At 35.0% G+C, this 22,119-nt stretch overlaps 1 pseudogene; it reads right to left on the bottom strand.

The window, feature by feature from the left end:
• Positions 1–13,891: 13,891 nt before the first annotated feature.
• Positions 13,892–16,619, bottom strand: LOC141544570 (cullin-2 pseudogene; annotated as a pseudogene).
• Positions 16,620–22,119: the final 5,500 nt, after the last annotated feature.

Below are 22,119 nucleotides of genomic sequence, written 5' to 3'. Positions count from 1 at the left end.
TTTTTCATCATTCTTTGAGAAATGCTCATTTTTACATGCTTAGAACTCGGTGGTCCTCCAAGTCCTAGGTACACATTTAAATACTATTGTTTGGCCAAATGTAGAACATTGGATTTTGCATGACTTATCATATAGAATCTAGTTATAAATTACTATGAGTGACACTGAAATTTTTTCTCCCTATTTACTTTCTTTAATGCTTCAAACTTTATTAAGTGGTACGTGCATTTACCAGTGTAGCTCTTGATTGTCTTTCCCTTCAAAAGTGCACATATCTTTATACTGCACACTGAGAATTATCTGGCACAAAGTTTTTCTTTTTGACTTGCTTTTCTGCTAGTTGTCTTCCTGAATTTGTTTATATTTTGGTTTTTAGAAGACATTTTGTGGTAGTAGGGCTTATTTTAAATACTGTCCTTTCGTTGTCATTTTGTAGTCAAATTCCTTTTTCAGATACTAAAGAATACCTCAGAATTGATTGGCGATATAAACACTCTTGAAATCCCAGATGGATTTTGATTTTCTTCTGATTCTAGAAAGGATGATACCTTGGTTCTTTGTCTACTCTCTAAGTTTATGCTTTTATTTTTCATCTTCTTTAGTTAATGAAAGAGTATACTACTAAAATCTAGTGTTTTATTCCAATTTTTTATCACAGCCTTCATGGATAGTAATACCCACAAGTTATAGAAAAAAATCTACTCATTACCATCATCATCATTCCATCTAATCATTCTGGCATATTATTTATGAATCAAATCAAAATGTTCCTACAAATTCTAAAATGTTTCTCAAATTTGCATTACTTTTCTAGTCACCAAGACTGTTCTTCAAGCACATGACATATCTCTATCAGAGCTGTTTTCTTGGTTTCAGTGAACATTTTTCAAAACAGGAAGATCCAGGAGAGATATTTGACTTGGTTAAATTTCATTTCTGTATTCTGAAGTATTATGAGGACTTTGGAAAACACTTTAAATTTGCTGTTTCTTTAAAAATGTGCTCAACTTGATTTTTGTTATTCATTGAAATCTTCTTGTTTCTCTAGGATTAGCAGGACTTGATTGTCTTTCAGGCCCTAGGTACTAATTCTTGAGGTTTCTCTTTCCTGCCCATTTGTGAATTGTGATCATTATGATGGCTCCATTGATTTTCTGAGTACAAAACCAGTCTTGACTCTCATTCAGCTAGGAACATTCCATACAGCTAATTTAACAAAATGCAGAATATTGTCTTTTGGACTAATTTGTTAAGAGGAATTTGGTTTGAATTCCAGTTTCAGAAGCACTCATTCTGCTTTTACCCATTTACTTTGAAAACCCCTTTAAATTAGTTTTTCTTGAAAAATGTGTTCTAACTCATTTTTCATCATTCATTGAAAGTCATTTGTTTTGCCACACTTAGCATGACTTGCTGGTCCTACAGGCCCTAGGTACAAGTTTTTGGTGCTTGTGTGTTTTGTGCCTTTCTGAATGATTTAAGGAAGTTGGAGGGTCTAAGCTGAACATCATCTTCTGCCTAATTCTGCCAAGTACACAACAAAGATTTTAGCCGAATACAAAAGAATGTCTTTTGCACGACTTAAGAATGAGATTCTCATTATGATTTTAAGAAGGAACCATTCTTTGGGCACCTTCTATTTCATTTAACATTTCAATATTTATGAAGAGTCAAATACATGAGTTTTGGGTACACTTATATAGATATAATTTGACTTTTCTTTCTTGCCTTCAGAAAGGCAGATATCTATCTGAAGAGATTATTTAGAATCATCTGGCAAGTACAACTTAAATTTTTGCTTGGCTTTCTTCCAAATGTCTTCCTAAAGTGATTGATATTTTACTTTCTGAGTATATTTCTTTGAGCTGGGCCTTCCTTCTTGCTGTTAATTCTTCATCATTTTGTAATCAAATTCCCTTTTAAGATAGAAAAAAAGGTTACTTCAAACATAATTGGGGAAATGCACACCACTTGAAATCTAAGATTAATTTGGACTTTTTGTGATTCCAGGAAGAAAGATGGCTTGTTTTGTTCCTACCAGCTCAAGTCTTTGTTCAAGCTTTTTTCTTTTCATCTACATTATGAAATGAAAGTGTATATACTATTAAAATGGAAGATTCTTCTTCTATTCTTGTTTTTTCCTTTTGTGTTACAGCCTTCATGGATTCCTTGAAAGCATGTAGGAATATCACACAAGTCATAGAAAAAAAACCTATTGATTAACAGGAAAGCACAACCATAATCATTCTGTCTAATCATCTTGGCATACTGATTATGATATTGTAGAAAATCCAATGTACTTCTAAATCCTCAAAGGTTTCTCAAAATTTCATCCCCTTTCCACTAACCAAGAATGACATACTTCCATCAGGTGATACTTTTCAATCAAGGGTTTTTTGTTTTGTTTTGTTTTTAGGGTACATTTTCCAAAACAGGAATTCCTAGATCTGAGAGAAATGTTCAACTTGGTTGAATTTCATTTCTGTATCCTGAAGTATTATTAGGACTTTTGAAAACCCTTTAAAATTAATTTTTTTCTTGTAAAATGTGCTGCCCTTGATTTTTGTCATTTATTGAAATCTTGTTTCTGTAGGTTTAGCAGGACTTGCTCATCTTTTAGATCTTAGGTACAAATTCTTGAAGCTTCTCTTTTCTGGTCAGTTTTTTTGTTGTGTGCCATTTTGATAGCTTCACCAGCATTGATTTTCTGAGTTCAAGACCAGCCTCTGCCCTTATTCAGATAGACACATTCCATATACCTAATTTAGTAAACTGCAGAAGATTGTCTTTTAGACGATTTGTGAATAAGAGTCTGATTTTGAATTCGAGAAGCACTCATTCTGTTTCCACCCATTTATTTTGAAAATTTTTTAAAGTAAGTTTTTCTTGAAAAATGTGATCTAACTCATTTTTCATCATTCATTTAGAATTACTTGTTCCTCCAGACTTACCAGGATTTTCTGTCCAGGCCCTAGGTACAAGTTCTTGGCACTTCTACCAATTTGCAAGTTGTGTGTTGTGTGCCTTTCTGAATGTCTTTAGCAGACTGAAGATTCTGAGTTCAAGATCAGCCTCTGCCATTATTCAGTAAAGTACACAATACATAGCTGATTTGGCCAAATATAGAAGGTAGTCTTTTGTTTTACTTGTGAAATAGATTCTGAGTATATTGATTTGAGAAGCACTCAGAGCTGTTCCTCCTATTTTCTTTAACACTTGAATGTTTAAGACACACAAGTCATAGGAAAAAAAATCTGTTGTCCCCCAAATCACAAGAATCATCATTCTGTGTAATCATTCTGGGACTTTGGTTATTTCACTGTGGAAAATCAAATGTGCCTATAAATTCCAAAAAGCTTTCTCAATTTTGCATCCTTTTTTAGTTTCCAAGAATGTAGTTCTTTTATCAATGCTATCTTCTTGGTTTGAGGGAATATTTTCCAATGAAGGAATTCCTAGTAGATCTGAGAGAGATGTTTGACTTGTTTGCATTTTGTTTCTGCATTCTGAAGTATTATGAGGACTTTTGAAAACCCTTTAAAATTAGTTTTTCTTTCAAAATATGCTCCAACAGATTTTTTCTTTCATTGAGATCTTTTTTAATCTTCAGGCTTAGTAGAACTTGTTCATCCTCAGGCCCTAGGTAAAATTCACAGTACTTCTCTTTCTTGGGCAATTGTGAGTTGTGTTCCTATATAAATGGCTACATTTGGATAGAGATTCTTAGTTCAAGGACATCCTCTGCCATTATTCAGCAATGCATACAACACATAGCAAAATTAGTAAAATGCAGAAGATTGTCTTTTGCATGACTTGTGCAATAGATTCTAGGTATGGATTTGAGAAGCACACAAACTTTTTGCAACTACCTACTTGATTTAACATTTGAAAGCTTATGAAATGGCAAATGAATGAGTTTTTCCTTTACTGATGTAGCCTTCAATTCACTTTTTTCTCCTTCCCTTTAAAAGTATAGATATCTATATGAAGAGCTCACTGAGAATTATTTGGCAAAAAATGCTCCTTTTTGGCTTGCTTTTCTGCTGGTTGTCTTCCTGAAGTAGTTGATATTTTGGTTTTCAGGAGATATTTTGTGGAAGCAAGGCTTACTTTTAATATTGTCCATTCCTCATCATTTCGTTTTCAAATTCCTTTTTTCAGATACTAAAGGTTAAGTCAGAGATGACTGGCAATATGGACCCCACTTAAAATTCAAGATTATAATGTCCAGGCTAGCTTTCTGGAGGGTCTTGGGACCAGCCTTGGTTTTAGCAGAATAATCATCATGAAAATAGTCAGAAATCAACTTCAAAAGTCTTTATTATCTCCTTCACAGTCTGTCTCCTTTGTCTGTGGCTGGGCTAGCTTTCTGGGGGACCTTCAGATGGGCTTTGGTCTTAGTGGAGGAATACAGAAGGCTCTCTGGCCAAGATGGTGGGAGATGGAATGTCTCTCTTCCAGTACTTGTTGGCTCTTATACACTTATAATTACATCATTTCAAACACAACTGATTATGTGTTAACTTAGAGAACCATTACATCACCATGCTAAGTACTAAGTATATATGTAAAGTAGATAACTATTGTGTCATCAATTCCTCTGAATTAACACCTTGTTTCAAGTATACTTCTCCACAGGTCTGGCTCTCTACACAAGATGAATTTGGATTTTCTTGTGATTCCAGACAGACAAATTACATGGTCTTTTGTCTACCAGGTAAGTCTTTGTTGAGGTTTATACTTTTCATCTTCATTATGGAATGAAAGAACATACTACAAAATGGAAGTTTCTTCTTCTATTTGTGTTTTCTTTTTCTTTTTTCTTTCACAACTTTCATTGATTCCTTGAAAACATGAAGGAATATTACATAAGACATGAAAAAAATCTATTGTTTTCTAGGTAATTACAAGCATCATCATTCTATCTAATCATCTTGAGACATTGGTTATTGCATTGCGGAAAAATCAAACATGTCTATAAATCCCAAAAGTTTTCTCAATTTTGTATTCCTTTTTAAGTCACCAAGAATGTAGTTCTTCCATCAGATGATACTCTTCTATTAAGGTTATCTTCTTGGTTTGAGGGAATATTTTCCAAAGCAGAAATTCCTAAAAGATCTTAGAGAGATGTTTGACTTTGTTGAATTTATTTTCTCTACCCTGAAATATTATGAGGACTTTGGAAAACCCTTTAAAATTTATCTTTTTTGCAAAATATGCTCCTACTGATTTTTTTTATTCTTCACTGAGAACTTCTTGGTTCTCCAGGCTTAGCAGGACTTGCTCCTTGTCCAGGTCCTAGGTATAAATTCTTGGGGTTTCTCTCTCTTGGCCTGTTGTGCATTGTTTGCTTATATGAATGGCTTTAGCAGGGTTGATATTCTGAGTTCAAATCCAGCCTATGCCATCATTCAGCTAGACGCACTCCACACAACTAATTTTACAAAGTGCAACAGATTGTCTTTTTTTTTTTTTTAATAATTTTTATTATATATTTTTTTATAATATTATCCCTTGTATTCATTTTTTCAAATTATCCCCTCCCTCCCTCCACTCCCTCCCCCCGATGGCAGGCAGTCCCATACATTTTACTTGTGTTACAATATAACCTAGATACAATACATGTGTGTAAATACCATTTTCTTGTTGCACAATAAGCATTAGATTCCGAAGGTACATGTAACCTGGGCAGAGAGATATTAGTGCTAACAATTTACATTCATTTCCCAGTGTTTCTTCTCTGGGTGTAGCTACCTCTGTCCATCATTGATCAACTGGAAGTGAGTTGGCTCTTCTTTATGTTGAAGATATCCACTTCCATCAGAATACAAACAGATTGTCTTTTGCCGACTTGTGAATTAGATTCTCATTTTGAACTTGACAAACACTCTTTCTTCAACCACCTATTTATTTCATTTAACTTTTGAATGTTTATGAAGTGGCAAATACATGAGTTTTTCCTTTAGTTTTCCTTCTTCCCTTCTGAAAGGTAGATCTCTATCTGAAGAGCATACTCTGTTCTATCTAGCAGGAACAATCTAACTTTTTGCTTGATTTTCTGTCAAATGTCTTCCTGAAGTTGTTGCTATATAGGCTTTCTGAAGATATTTCATTGAAGTAGTGCTTACTTCATAATTGTGTCAATTCTTCATCATTTAGTAATCAAATTTCCTTTTCAGATACTTAAGGGGACCACAGAGAAGATTGGGGAATATGCATCTCACTTCAAATTAAAGGTTATTTTGTATTTATTTGTGAATCCAGGAAGAAAGATAGCTTATTCTTTTGCTTCCCACCTCAATGTTTTGTTGAAGCTTTTACTTTTTATCTTCACTATGCAATGAAAGAACATACTATAAAAATGGAAGATTCTTCTCTTTGTGTTTTTTTTTTCAATTTGTTTCATAGCATTCATGGATCCCTTGAAAGTATGGAGAAATAACATAAATTTATAGAAAAAATTTATTGTTTGCCATAAAAACACAATCATCACCATTCTGTTTAACTATCATGGGACATTGGTTATTATATTGTGGAAAATCAAACTTACATGTAAATTCTGAAACTTTTCTCAATTTTGCATCCCTTTTCCAGTCACGAAGAATGTAGGTCTTATTTGGGCTGGAAAATGACAACTGTATGCAGAGAGAGAACTATGCAAATGGGATTAACTTTTTTCCACCTCTGTTGTTGCAGTTTGCTTTTTCTTTCTCAATAAATTCATTTTTATTCTTATTTTTTCATAATATGACTAACATGCAAATATTTTAAAAATCATTGTACATGTATAACTTATATATGATTCCTTGCTGTCTTTGGGAAGGTAAGGTAAGGCAGGGAGTAAGAAAACAAATGTAACTCAAAATCTTACAAAAATGAATGTTGAAAACTACCTCACATGTAACTGGAAAAAAATATTATTGACACAAAAATTAGAAAAAAAACCCTTGAATTTGGATGCTGTACCAATTGGTGCATATATATTTAATAATGATCTTGGTTCATTCTCTATAGTACTTTTTAGCAAGATCTAGTTTTCTTATCTCATTTAATTAGGCCTATCTTTAATTATGTTTTTTTCCCTGTGATCAGGATTGCTAACTTTTCTTTCTTTCTTTTTTTTTTTTTTGAACTTCAGCTAAAGTATAAGATTATTCTTCAGTACCTTACTTTTTCTGTACATGTTCCTTTCTGCTTCAAGTATGTTTCTTATAAATATAATATTCATTTTCATTGTATGGGAGAGCTCATCTCGTTCATATTCCTGGTTATGAATTACACCAGTGTATTTTCCTGTATTCTATTCCTCTTCTTGTTTGTGATTTCTCCTTTTTACCTTTTTCCTTCTTTTAAGTGCTTTAGTTTATTTTACCATCTCTTCTCATTTGCCCTCCTTAGTCTCCATCTTCTTCTTTTTCTTAATATCCTCCCCTTCCTTTTCCCCATCTAGTAAGTTTTATTTCTACATTCTCTTGATTGTATATATTATTCCTTATTTGAGCTATTACAGATGAAAGTGAAATTTAAGCAATGCCTAGGGCTACTTTTCCATCTTTTCCTTGTAATACATTTTTTTTTTTTTTTTAATTTTTTATTTTATTTTATAATTATAACATTTTTTGACATTACATATGCATGGGTAATTTTTTACAACATTATCCCTTGCACTTACTTCTGTTCAGATTTTTTTCTCTTCCTCCCCCAACCCCCTCCCCCAGATGGCAAGCAGTCTTATATATGTTAAATATATTACAGTATATTCTAGATACAATATATGTGTGTAGAACCGAATTTTTTGTTGCACAGGAAGAATTGGATTCAGAAGGTAAAAATAACAGTTTACATTCATTTCCCAGTGTTCCTTTTCTGGATGTAGCTGGTTCTGTCCATCATTAATCAATTGGAATTGGATTAGCTCTTCTCTATGTTGAAGAAATCCACTTCCATCAGCATACATCCTCATACAGTATCATTGTTGAAGTGTATAAAGATCTTCTGGTTCTGCTCGTTTCACTCAGCATCAGTTGATGTAAGTCTCTCCAAGCCTCTCTGTATTTCTCCTGTTGGTCATTTCTTATAGAACAATAATATTCCATAACATTCATATACCATAGTTTACCCAACCATTCTCCAATTGATGGACATCCATTCATTTTCCAGCTTCTAGCCACTATGAAAAGGGCTGCCACAAACATTTTGGCACATACAGGACCCTTTCCCTTCTCTAGTAGTTCCTTGGGGTATAAGCCCAGTAGTAGTATGGCTGGGTCAAAGGGTATGCACATTTTGATAACTTTTTGGGCATAATTCCAGATTGCTCTCCAGAATGGTTGGATTCTTTCACAACTCCACCAACAATGCATCAGTGTCCCAGTTTTCCCACAGCCCCTCCAACATTCATCGTTATTTGTTCCTGTCATCTTAGCCAATCTGACAGGTGTGTAATGATACCTCAGAGTTGTCTTAATTTGCATTTCTCTGATCAATAGTGATTTGGAACACTCTTTCATATGAGTGGAAATAGTTTTAATTTCATCATCTGAAAATTGTCTGTTCATATCCTTTGACCATTTATCAATTGGAGAATGGCTTGATTTCTTATAAATTAAAGTCAATTCTCTGTATATTTTGGAGATGAGGCCTTTATCAGAACCTTTAACTGTAAAAAATTTTTCCCAATTTGTTACTTCCCTTCTAATCTTGTTTGCATTAGTTTTGTTTGTGCAAGGAAACTTTTTAATTTGGTGTAATCAAAATGTTCTATTTTGTGATCAATAATGGTCTCTAGTTCTCCCTTGGACACAAACTCCTTCCTCCTCCACAAGTCTGAGAGGTAAACCCATCCCATGTTCCTCCAATTTATTTATGATTTCGTTCTTTATGCCTAAATCTTGGACCCATTTTGATCTAATCTTAGTATGTGGTGTTAAATGTGGGTCCATGCCTAGTTTCTGCCATACCTTGTAATACATTTTTTTGGTGCCTCTTCATATAAAAAAAATTTACACCATTCTACCTCTCCCTTCCTTTTTCATCCTGTGTACTTTTCTTTCTCATTACTTTGTTTATGTGTGTGTGTGTGTGTGTGTGTATATCATTCCTTCAAATTTACCATATAACCATACCCTCTATGTGTATTTCTTCTAGTTGTACTATTAATGATACAATCATGAAGTACAAGAATCATTTTCCTATGTAAACATTTACCTTACTGAACCCTTCTGTTTTCTTTTCTCTGTATAACTGGATCTTATTATTGGAAGCCATTTAAAAAATATAGTTCTGGTATTCTTTTTTATGAAAGCTTGAAATTCTTCTATTTTGTAGAATGACCTTTTTCCCTCTTGAAGTATTATTAGACTTATTTTTTCCACATAGGTGACTCTTAGTTGTAGTTCTAGCTCCTTTGCTTTCCAGAATATCATGTCCCATAACCTCCATTCCTTTATTATTGCTACTGCCAGGTCCTGTGTAATCCTGATTATGGCTTCTAGTATTAGAGCTGTTTCTTTTTTTGCCATTTATAGTATTATTTTTTCTTTGACTTGATAGTTCTAGAAATTGACTATTATATTCCTTGGAGTTTTTATTTTGGGATTTCTTTATTGAGATGATTGGTAGATTTTTTCCATGTCTATTCTGTCCTCTGGTTCCAGTACATTAGGACAGTTTTCCTCAATTATTTCATGGAATATGCTGTCCAGGTCATCCTCTTGATAATGAATTTCAGGTATTCCCACAATACTGATATTGTTGTCTTTCCTGATCACTTTTCCAGTTCAATTATTTTTCCCCATGAAGCATTTTATATTTTCTTCCTTTTTTATTATTCTTTTGAATTTGCTTGATTGTTGTTTTCTCATAGGGCCATTAGCTTTCAATTGCCCAATTCTAAATTCCAAGCTGTAGTTTTTATAAATTTGGCTTTGTATTTTTTTCCATTTGACCAATTCCATTTTTAATCTATTTTCCAAGCCATTGACTCTTTTTTCATAATTATCTTACATTTTCCAATCTTTCTTCTGCCTCTTTTATTTTAAAACTTTTTTTTTTTTTTTCTGAGCTCTCCCATGAGTTTTCTGGACTTGAAATCACTTCTTGCTTTTTCTTTTGAATTTTGTTTACACGTTTTTTGACATTGTTGTCATCTTCTGAATTTTTGCCTTGGTCTTCCCTGTCATCATTATAGCTTTCAATTGCTCATTTCTCTCTCTCTCTCTCTCTCTCTCTCTCTCTCTCTCTCTCTCTCTCTCTCTCTCTCTCTCTCTCTCTCTCTCTCCTCTCCCTTTCTCTTTTCTTCCTCTCTCCTTTCTTTTAAATTTGAGCTTTGTTCCTTATGTGGAAAGAGTTCTGTCTTGGTCTTCTTGTTCCAGTTGCTATAGTTACTGTTGAGCTGGGGTCCTAATGGTATGTAGTATGTACTTAGGCCAGATAGGATTTTTTTTTTTTTGTCTCACTGGGGGTATATTAAGGCAAGTAAAGATTTGACTTCTAGGGTAAGCCCAAATAGCCTGGGCCTATGCCAGAGCATGTAGTAATGATTCTTTGGAGCTGGAGTTTGCAGATTCACTTGGTTTTGCCAAGGTACATGGAAGTTCCTGATATTGTTTGTTCTCCTGTTTCACCACTCTGGAGCTCAGAATATCTTGCTAAGGTGATTCTTGCTCTCAGCTTGCTGGAAAGCAACCTATCTTGGACTGTAGCCAAACCCCTACCCTAGGACTAAGAGACTTCTCCTGCTGATCTTTCAAGTTTTCTGGGGTAAACAATGTTATAACTTCTCCCCTTTGCTAGTTACACCGCTCCAGAACCTGTCCTAAGTATTTTATGGTTGTTTCGTGGTGACTATGGGAGGGTTGCAATGATTCATTGCTTGCTCTGCTATCTTGGCTTTTAAACTTAGCTTTCTCTTCTTTTTAAGAAGACTTTGTTTATTCTTATAGCCTCAGTTTTGAGCATGTTAATCCTCTTATTAAGAAGCTTCATAGCTCCCTTTCTCCTCTAGAATAAAATATATACTCTTTTGTTTGACATTTTCAATTTATCACATTCTGGTCCAATTTCGCCTTCTGAGTTGATTTTAAATTGTTCCCTACTCAAAACTCAATATTCCAACCAAATTGACCTAATTATCATTTTACATATATGCCATTAAATATTTGCACTTTCCAATCTTTTTCATAAATTGTCTCACATGCCTAGATGTGTACTTCATTTTTTCCCCCTAAAACACTTAAACATCTTTGAGGTTTGTCTCAAATACCTTTTACAATAGTTCTTTCCCAGTTGTCCTAATTTCTCTTTTGAGATTACTGTCCATTTTTTTGCTATCATTTTTTGTAGCTGTTTCTTTCTCTTTCTGAATTCATTTTGGGTTTTCTTGTCAAGATACTAACATGGTTTCCTATTTTCTTCCTCAAGTTATTTTGGGAATGAGAAAATGGAGGCAAATAGGACTAAGTGACTTGCCTAGGATCATACTGCTATTAAATGCCTTAGGCCAGGTTTGAAATCAGAAAAATGACTCTTCCTGATTTCAAGTGTGATATTCCTTCCACACCTCTATATAGCATTTACCTTGAATTTATCTTCCTCTCTATTGGCTGTTGCTTCCATCAGAATGTAATCTTGAATATAGAAACTACCTTTATTTTCTTTGTATTTAATTTTTTCAGCAACTACTCTCCAAAATGAGTTTCCCACTACTTTTTATATATTTTGTACTGACATGTATACACTCAGTGTACACCTACCTTTGTAATTGTCTTCTTCCTTAACTCCCTCTTAAAAGAATTTAAGTTCCATGAGAGAGCAGAAAGTTTTGTTTTTATCTTTGTACCTCCAGTACCTAATATATAACAGTAATTTCTGCTCTAAAGAACATGTGCATTTAAAAAACCCATCTTTTAAAAATGCAAAACAATGCAATAAAACTCACAGAAATTATTCAAAATGCATTTAAGGGCAAAATACCAAAAATCTTTGCTGGTGACTTACATAAAAAGAGAGGGACCTAATGAAATTATAACTGGTTTTATACATATTAAATATTTAAGAAATAAATGCTACAATATATAGTGTCAGTTCCCACAACTAGTTTGCAAAATCAAGGGCTTCCAGGATTTGAAGGAGTTGTCAAAGGAGAAAATTGACAGAAATAAAAGGATGGCATGTGTGGGTAAGGATCAATCCTCCTTGGCCCCAGTCCCAACTATAACAGAAAGTATAAAATAAATATAGCATATTACCCTGAAAATGACTTTAAAGCTTGTTCATGGAAGAAGACATGAAATAGGTCCATCCTCTGAATTATTGTGAAATAGTAGGAGGAAAAGGTGTAATATTAGATGTGGTTAGATGGCCCTCATTGGTTTCTCATATTTTCTTTAGGTTTGCATTTCCCAATGATTGAAATTGCACATATAAGTACACATGAAATTTAAACTTGCTCAAATTTTTAGAATTAATGTAGGTGTTTGATGATTTAAATCAACCTAAATAAGAGATGGAATGGGAGCTTCCCCACAATGAAGATTGCTTGATTGCTTCATTTTTGTGTTTGTATCCTTCAGTGGAATGGGCATATGTGACTGGGAAACAGTATCATTGAGTGAATAGGAACAGGAATGTTGTTGATTCCAATAGTTTTAGATTTAGGTCAACTGAAAGTGGGGAAACTGAGGCTTAAGAAAATTGCCCAATGTCACATAGGTGACAGGTAAGCAGTGATTTGAAACTAAGACTTATAACTCTAGAGGTCGTACTCTTTTCATAATGTTCTACTGCCTTATAAAATTAAATAATGCAAACAACAAAAAAATTGTGACTTAATTTTCCATTTGGAAATAGTGAACCTTATGTAGCCTCTAGGAACCATTTTGCTAAATTTATGAAATACTGATCCATTAGGATGAAACAGTCCTGAAAGGTAAAACTGCTTTCTCTTTTGACTGTTGGAATGATGCACATCTGGCAGAGTTTTTTGATCTCATTCTGTCTTACAGCACAAGCTGGATTTCTGACAAGCTGTCAAGTCCAGTAAAGAACTAGCAACTTTCTTCCCTGTAGGAGATGCCTCCTCCCAGAGTGATTTGAAATAGGAAAGCTGTCTTTAGAACCTGAAGGGTAGAAAGGCAGGATAGGAAAAATTAAGATTTAGTTGATCACCTTTTCCTTGCTAATGCATATGATCAGCTGATTTCACAAGAGTCATTTGGAAAGAGTTTTCTGTGCTTGTAGTGTGGGAGATGGATTGTTGCTGTTACAATCTATAAATGTATGTCTGTGTATAGAGACAGATCCTGAAAATTCAGAGTAGGTGCACATAGAATGTAATACTTCTACTTGCCTTCACAATGAGTGCTAGCCAGAATTTGTGATGCTAAGTCACCTTCAGTGGGTGTTTTCATAATGAGGCTGGATCTATGACTATGCCTTTGGCATATTGGAAAACTTGGCAAATCCATGCAGGGTATCATACTCTTTTCTCTGTCAGAAAGAAAGAAAGGGAAAGAGAGGAAGAGGGAGAATAAGAAAAAAAGGGTAAGGAGGGAAGGATTGAGGGAGGGATGAAGGAGGAAAGAAAGAAGGAAGAAGAAATAGAGAAAAAGAGAGGGAGAAAAGAAGGAAAGAAAGGAAAAGACATCAAGAAATGAATAAAGGGAGAGGAGGAGGAAAAGGGACAGGCACACATACAAAGTCAGAGAAAAAAGAGACAGACAGATAAAAACAGACAGACAGGCTTTCAGAAAGACAGAGACAGAGGCAGAGACACAGAAAAAGAGAGATAGACAAAAAGATACAGAGAGACACAGAGAGATACAGAGATAAATGCAGAGAGAAAGACAGAGACATAGAGACAGAAAATAGGAGGAAAAACAAACAAGAGCACTTTTTTTTTTTTTAAAGGCATTCCATTTCTTTATTTTTTTTTATTCGACAAGCAGCAATATCATGTTTGTCATTTTAATGTAGATACAATTATTAGGTTATCTGTCATATTACAATATTTAGGTTTTTACTTTATGTCCTTTAAGATACATTAAAAAAAACACATCAACTGCAAACGTGAGGGAGGAAAAAAAAAGCATGGTACCCAACCAAATTTCCACATTTCAGCAATACTTCACTCATTCATTTAGTAAAGTTTTAAGAAATGTCATAATGACATGAGCTTGAAATATCTATAGGCATTTTCATTGACGCTCATGACGTGGCACTGGTGATGTTGTAAACAGCAGAAAAACAGGGGCTGCCAAGTGACCAATTATGGAGGCACAAGCCTGCTTCTTCCCACAGGAACACACCAAATAGTGACTGTTATGATCTTCTTAAAAGCACACCTGCAGGGCAGCTGGCGTCATCACGCCACATAGCTGTATTCATCTGCTGATGCTTGGCTTCTTTCAATGTACTGTTTGTCTATCAGAACTTCAATGCACTTCTTGATCATGCTAATGCTTGGGTTAAACCGAGCTCTTGACTGACTAATAACCTCCTGAATAAGAGCATTATGCCGCAACACTTTTCGAGCTTTCATGATGCGGACTATAGCAGCTTGGAGGTACATTTTCCTGTCTTCATCTACAGCACTTCTGGTCTGTTCCATCTCCTGTGGTGTGTCTTTTTGCATTGATGTTGTAATTTTAAATTTTGTTCTTTTACTGCTGAAGTTCATATTTAATGAAAAAGAAGAGTCTGCATCTATGTCTTCCTTTTCTGAATCATGGTTAATCATTTTCACATCAAGTAATGATTTGATAGTTTTTGCCAATTCCTTTTCATTCATCTGTGTAATGTCATGAAGTTCTTTGAAACTGACAGTTTCGCTATTGTTAAAAGCAAGTAGTACTGCCATTTGGTATGTTGTCACCATGGCCACATAGGGTTTGGACAAATAATTCATTTTAACTTCACCTGTACAGAGATAATGTAACCATGTAAGCTTCCTTCCACTGAAATGCTGACTGTAAAATAATTCAAACATTTGTACACTTTTTTCCAGTTCCTGAGGGATGGCAAATGTAGAGGAAGGAGACTGAGTAAGAGGCCATGCACCAGCCTGTAGCACATATATTTGAAAACTAATTCCCAGATCTATTACAGTGTCCTGGTTTTTTATAAAATTGTTGAATTTGTTGTTAAGATCAGCACTGACATTCATGTCTGTATACATTCGATGGAGTTTGCTTGTAAACTCATATCCACAGGCTTGCTTTAATTTATTGATCATGGCTTCTTCAGAATCCATAGACATAGACAGGCCATGAATTAAACGTTTGGCCAACATTCTTGCATAAAACTTTTGAAAAACATCTTTATCATCAATATATTTGAAAACAGTAATGAAGCTGGTGAGCTTGTCTTCCACTTCATTCTCAGTCATTCCTTTTGCTGATTTTTTTAGCAAGTTGTCACAGTACTTAGCCAGCAGTTCAGGCGCTTTGCAAATAGCTTTGGGTTCTTTATAGTTTACTACTGAAGTCAGAGCCTTATCCAGGGCACTCATGAAGTGCTGATCACCATTCAAAACAGTGTTGATAAGTTGGGCAAATTTACCATGCACTTCCAAAACTGATTCCACAAATTGAGTTGGCATATTTTCCTGAGAAAGATTACCAGTTGCTCTAAGACCCTCATCATGAATATGATTTTGTAGTTCTTGAATCATATGAGGTAAACCACTTGACACAGCACGAAGCAAGGTGTACATATTTGCCATATCACTTCTTTTCTCTTGTCGGATAATATTGTGACATTCTGCATGTAGAAACTGTAAATGGTCTGCCACCATTCGCTGCTGACATTCATGAATCACTTTACTATATGAACTTGGATGCAAATATTTTCTACATCGCATTTCTTCATCTTTTAATCTACCTAGGACCTTTTCCATATATTGTGAACAGTTTGATTCTTGTAACAAATTTGAAGCTTCTTGTTTATAATACTCCCCTGTTTCAGTCAGAAAAGACAACTCAAAAATTTCCTGATAAAACTTTAAGGGGAATTTTTTCTTATACTGTTCAACATGAACAAAGGAGTTAATAACCCCATGGATTACTTTTTGATTTGGGTCTTCCCCACAGCGATCATTTTTTATTTCTCGAAGGAGCATTCGTATAAGGATTGCCTGAAGTGGCTCAACCATCAATTTCCTCCACATATCCAATGCTAGCTCTCCTATTTCCATAAGTGGTTCATTCATATCTACACCACCATAACCATATTGAAGATCAGCTTCTGTCAATTTATTCTTCTTAATAAATTGTGTGTTGAGATACCTGTATAAACAGTCCATATAGTCTGCCCCTTTGCTATATTCTTCCCAATACCTATGATACATAACCAATTACTTGTTCTTCAGACTCCAGAACTCTCTTGTGCAAATGGCGTACGTGATTTTCCAAAAAAATTTTCGTCTCTGTGTAAAGTCTTTCACCAAGAGGTTCAGGATAGGCCACACATAAAGCATAGATGTCTGAAAAGCGATCATTCCAAGTTGCTCTTTCAACGTAATCCAACATGACAACAGCTTTGATTGTCGTTAAGAGTTTGTTCCATGTTTCATCAAAATCCACTACTCTTGGTTTCAGGGAAATTGTGGGAGTTTAGTGTTGAAATTTCTATTTATCAGTTCTTTCTCTGGATGCAGATAACGTCTTTCTTCATATGTTTTAAGCTTATTGAATAATGTAGGTCTCCAACCACTGCTGGCAAAGATGCAATAAATTACAGCTCAGAAAGTACTCATTTTCCATCAGAAATCAATATTTCTGTCTGGAGAGGCCGGGCGAGGGGCAGGGAGCGGGCAAGGCCAGGCCGGGACGGGCCGGGGCTGTCAGCTCGGCCCCCTCCTCACGGCGCTGCCATGACTGCGCTGCCCCGGCGGCCCCGGGCCCGCGAGCGAGGGGGTGGGGAGAGGGTCTCCGGGGCAGGGGGGATGTCCAGCGCCAGGGAAAGGGGCAGGCGGGCAGGGGCCCGCCGGGGCCGGGGCGCCCCCCGCGCGCCCGCCACTCACCAGGCCTCCGGCGCGGCCACAGGGACGAGATGCCCAAACAAGAGCACTTTACAAAAGTACCCAGCCACTAATGAATTCTTCATTCTTGATAACAATAAATAAAAACTCACAGATGTGGAGCAGGCAGGGATTTCAGAAGCTGTCTAGTCCAAAACCTTCACTTTTTTCAGGGGAAAGCATTAGAGCCAATGGGATTAACTAATTTATTCATGGTCACAATGAAAGAAAGTCCTAGAGGTATATTATGAACCCAAGTTTTTTGACTTCTGAACCATTGTATCCTGCAACCCCTGAGCTGGCTGAATTCTTTTAGAATTTGGACTTTACTCATTGGAATTACCAGGCCTTTAAATTACTTAAATTTATATGTTTCTTCCCATTCTGTGAGAGTAAGGGGTAAATATAACCAGAATGTATTTAAATTGTAGGAAATAACAGTCAAAATACCTCGTTAGCCTGAGGCAATGCTGATGGAAAGAAGGGGTCATTTTATTCTTTCCTAGTTTTTTGTTAGGAGTAAGGTATCTAAACCCTTGAGGCAGTCAATAGACTAAGAGACATTTGGGTAAAGAGTACTTTGCTCCCCTCAATTCTCTATAACCTCTGTATCTTGGTTACATGGGAAGTGAATCACTTAGGCAATGTAGTAGGAAAGAAGCAAAATTACCAAGAGTCAGGATAGATGTATATTGAGATATAGCCACCTAAGGAGGGAAGGAGAGAGAATAATTCAAACCCCTAGTGACCTTGTGTGAGATCATAAACTACTAAGGTACAAGATCAGAAGTTATTCATGAGACTTATGTGTTTCCCTTAATAAAGAGAATAAATAATAAGCCCACCCCTATTTTAAATCATGGGAACTTATGGATTGAAGGAAATGCTCATAAATATCTTTCTAGAGATAAAGAAGAATCAGGCATTTAAAATACCCAGATTCCCAAGTCATCAGGGTGAGAAATGAATTCTAATCCATTTTATTTGCATAACAAAGAGTGGAAACAACGGAGAAATACCAAGAAGCATAATCTTTCTTGGCAGAAAACTGAGGGGACTTCTTTGAAAAAAAAGTTGCAGAAAACATGAATAGAATGAGATGAAAAATCATCTACTGAAAGTGGCAAGGTTACAAAGAGGGATGGGGCATCTAGCCTAGAATGGCAGCAGCTGGTCTAGACAACTCTAAAAAAATATGCAGTCAGAAAGAGACACAGAGGAAAGCATCCACATAAAGGATCAATGGCTGGGTGTTACTCACTAAAACCCCCACCTAAAGCAACTCTTTAAGTGACTGAGATTGAGCCTTTGAGGGAAAGATGCTACCTGGTGGACATTTTTGCTTTTTACATGAACCCAATTGTTTTCCTTAAACTCTAAATAAATGTACCAAATATTTGAGCATTGTGAGTGAACCTGTGTGCATGAAGTTGAACCTGATAGAATATAATCACCAGAGTGAGAGAGGGGTATCAGATGTAGAGTTCCTATATTCCTTGACTGGGACAATAAGACAGAGAAGTGAAGAATCTGCCAGCCATTAATATTTATCAAAGGCTTTTCATGTGCTAGACAGCTCCAGCTCTTAAGGAGAACATTGTATATTAGGGAAATCACTATGTACAATCAAATTACTAGCAAGATAAATTTTTAAATAATCAATTGAGGGAGGGCATTAGAATTAAGGGTGATTGAGAAAGGCTTTTTGGAAAGGGTGGAATTTTAGCTGTTACTTGAAGGAATCTAAGGTAGCAAGAAGATATAGATATAGAAGAGAGAACACCATAAGTATGGGGAATGACAACTAGAAAAAAATGCCCAGTCTGAACAGAGTGTCTTATTCAAAAAACAGCAAGAGATCTGTTTCATTGGATCATAGAGTATATCAAGATGGGAAAGAAGAGGAATAAAATGTAAGGAGACTCAAAAATCGGAAGGACAATTTATGAAAAAACAATAGGGGATTTTATATGCTACATGGAGGAGAGGTTGAGAGACACTGGCATTTATTGTGACATGATCAAACCTCTATTTTAGGAAGTCAAATTTGACATATCACTGGAGGATGAACTAGGGTGGAGAGACTTGAAGTAGGTAGAGCTACCAATAGGTTATTGTAATACTCTAAGTGCATAGTGATAAAAGTCTGGACAGAGACAGAAACAAAGTCAGAAAAGAAAAAGGGGAGATATTAGAAGGATTTTAATGAAGGTAAAGTCAACAGGCCTCCTTGCTGGTCATTTTGTCTTCAAGAATTGCCAGGCCTGCAATCCCAATAGTCTTTGAACATAAAATGTCATCTACATCCAGAAAAAGAACTAAGGAGACTGAATGTAAATCAACACATGCTATCTATGTTCTCTTTTTTCTTTCTTTCTTTCTTTTTTCTGATTTTTTTATCTCTCCCATGGTTTTCCCCTTTTGCTATGATTTTTCTCTCCCAACATGATTCATAAAACAATGTGCATTAAAGATAAATAAACTTAATACAATAAAAATAGAATTGCCTAGGCCAGTGAGAGGTTTAAATATTTGCCCAGATTTTCTGTGTCAGAGACAAGACTTAAACCTGAATCTTCTTGATTTTGACACTGGTTCTCAATCCACTATGGCAGAAGTGTTAAAATTAGAAGACAAAATTCCAGAGGATTAAAATGTAATTAGGAAATATTTAACAAAATAAATAGAATTACAACATAACATAAAAAATGTCAGTTTGTGGTCATTCTAAATAAAAAGTTGGCCAGCAGGAATGCCTTTCTATTTGAGTTTGTTATTTTAATGCATTAGATGGCCCAGTTGATAGAGCACTGGCCCTGACATTAGGAGGATCAGAGTTCAAACCCTTTTCTAGCTATGTGGCCCTGCATATCACTTAATCTTAGTTGTCTTGGGGGAAAATGTTTGACATTATTATAGTATGTTGTATTTTAGGAGGTTGAAATATAGTTGTAAACAAAGAATAATTTTTTTTTCAAGGAAAAGTCCAAGTAACTATGATCTATAAATCCTTACTGAGGTAGTAGTCTTTATTGATTTTACCCAATGTACAGAATTTTGTTGCCTTCAGATCTTATATAAATGAAACTATTTAGTCAAACTCCTATGCTTCAAATTCTCAGAAATCAGCATGGAAGAGTGGTACAACTTGGGAGAGATATGGGTTCAGAATCATATATTTCAGTAAAAGAAAATATATCTGTATATTTGATACTTTTGTTATTGTGGATAAGACAATTAATCTCGGAGAGTCTTAGGTTTCTGAATTGTAAAATGGGGCAATAACGTCTATAGTACTTATCTCACTATATGGTTTAAGGATCAAAATAAGACACTATATGAAGAATTTTTTTTTCTCAAGGTTAAAAAACCCATTGTTTCTACTTTTGATTGACCTTAGCCATTTGACTGTTGAACACTTGTCTTCCATTGTCACTTAAAATTTCTCTGAGGTAAGTCTTATTTCCATACTACTTTGCAAAGATGTTGTAAAGCATCTAAAAGCCAAGACAAGAAAAGTTTTACCTCTTGCACTGGTGCCATAGTTAGAATAGAGTAAAAATACTAGATATACAATTTTAAATATGTTTCTATTTTGCCAGTATACATTTTTGTTTATGATAATTTGTTCTTTAGGAGATAGAGAAAATAATTTTACTGATACCATATCAGTATATTAGGGTACTTGATGGATAATGAGCTCCCTGTAACTAATCATTGTTTTTTTGAGGCTGATTGCTAACTTTCAGTGAATATGGTAAACGGGATGCTTTAGTAGATGCTGTACCAGAAGACCTTTAAATTCCCTTCTAACCATGAGGTTTTTCTTGGAATTATCCCCAATTGAATTTATCTACAAACAGGGCAATCTATGATAATGGGACAAGACTCTGGCTTTGTAGGAGAAGACTTGGTTTGTAATCTCTGCTCTGCTAATTACCATGGAACTTTGAACCCAACACTCCACCTGTTAGGGCCTCAATTTTCTGTTCTATAAAAAAAGAAGTGAGTTAGAATCAGACCATCTCTTACCTTGCTCAGCTGAAAATCCAATAGTTCAGTAAATAGGAATACTTTGATAGAATGTCTGTTTCATTTTTGTCTTCTTGGTGGCTAGTTTAGTCCCTCATTTTTTTTAAAGACACCTATTCAATGTCTTTTGAATCAAATAAAATTAATTCATTATCTTCTCTAATTATGTATTTTTAATTTTTTTTCTTGAGGGGACCAGCATACTTCTAGTCACCCAGATTTACAACTTCAAGTGATTCTCAACTCTTTTCTTGCCTTTATCCTGTCATGTTCAAAATTTTCTATACCCTACCGATACTATCTTTCTGTTATTTGTTCCATCTTTCTTCTTAACTTCATTCAAAGAAACACTAACATTGTTAAAATTTATTCTATTCCTTGTTTGCACTGTGACAGTAGCCTATTAATTGTCCTCATTGCAATAAACCACTCTCCTCTATAATCTACATTATCTTTTTCCATCCCTGGAATGTCTCAAAATCATTTCACATTTTGACTTAAAGAAATAGAAAACAAACAGTATGTTTCAGGATATTTAGAGTGCAGCCATTAAACACAGATTTCTCCCCAAACAAAGCCAGCCATTCTATTCATAATTCATCAATACCATTGTATTTCCATACACAAATATGGAAATAGTTAATGAAAATAAAAATTTCCTCAAAGTACTGCTGAATAATTAAACAGGGTTTGATGAGGGATCTTGAAAGCAACTATATAAGCTTTGATTTCAGGAGCAGAATGAACTAAATAAAAAGTTAAGACTTTCCAAGGCTTTAATGATAGGAAGGCCTATAATTTTTTTTAAATTTTGATTTTAAAATGGAATTAAATGAAGGAATAGTGATAGTCTACCATATTCAAGATCCCTTTTTTTCTTTTTATTTTCATGAAAGGTCACTATGTGAATGTGGTAAGTATGCTCTAGTTCCGTTTCTGAGAGCTGGGGTGATTCTATCTGCCCTTCAAATACAGAAATTACCCAAAAGACTTGATGGTCATCTGAGTGGGAATTCAGCTTACAGGCAGCACTAATAAATCCCCAATCCAGCCCTTGCATCAGTGACAGT

The sequence above is a fragment of the Sminthopsis crassicaudata genome, chromosome 5 (genome assembly GCF_048593235.1).
Source record: "Sminthopsis crassicaudata isolate SCR6 chromosome 5, ASM4859323v1, whole genome shotgun sequence".
NCBI classification, from domain to species: Eukaryota; Metazoa; Chordata; class Mammalia; order Dasyuromorphia; family Dasyuridae; genus Sminthopsis; species Sminthopsis crassicaudata.
Note: the sequence above shows the minus strand (reverse complement) of the source record. Positions and strands in the feature narration are given on the sequence as shown.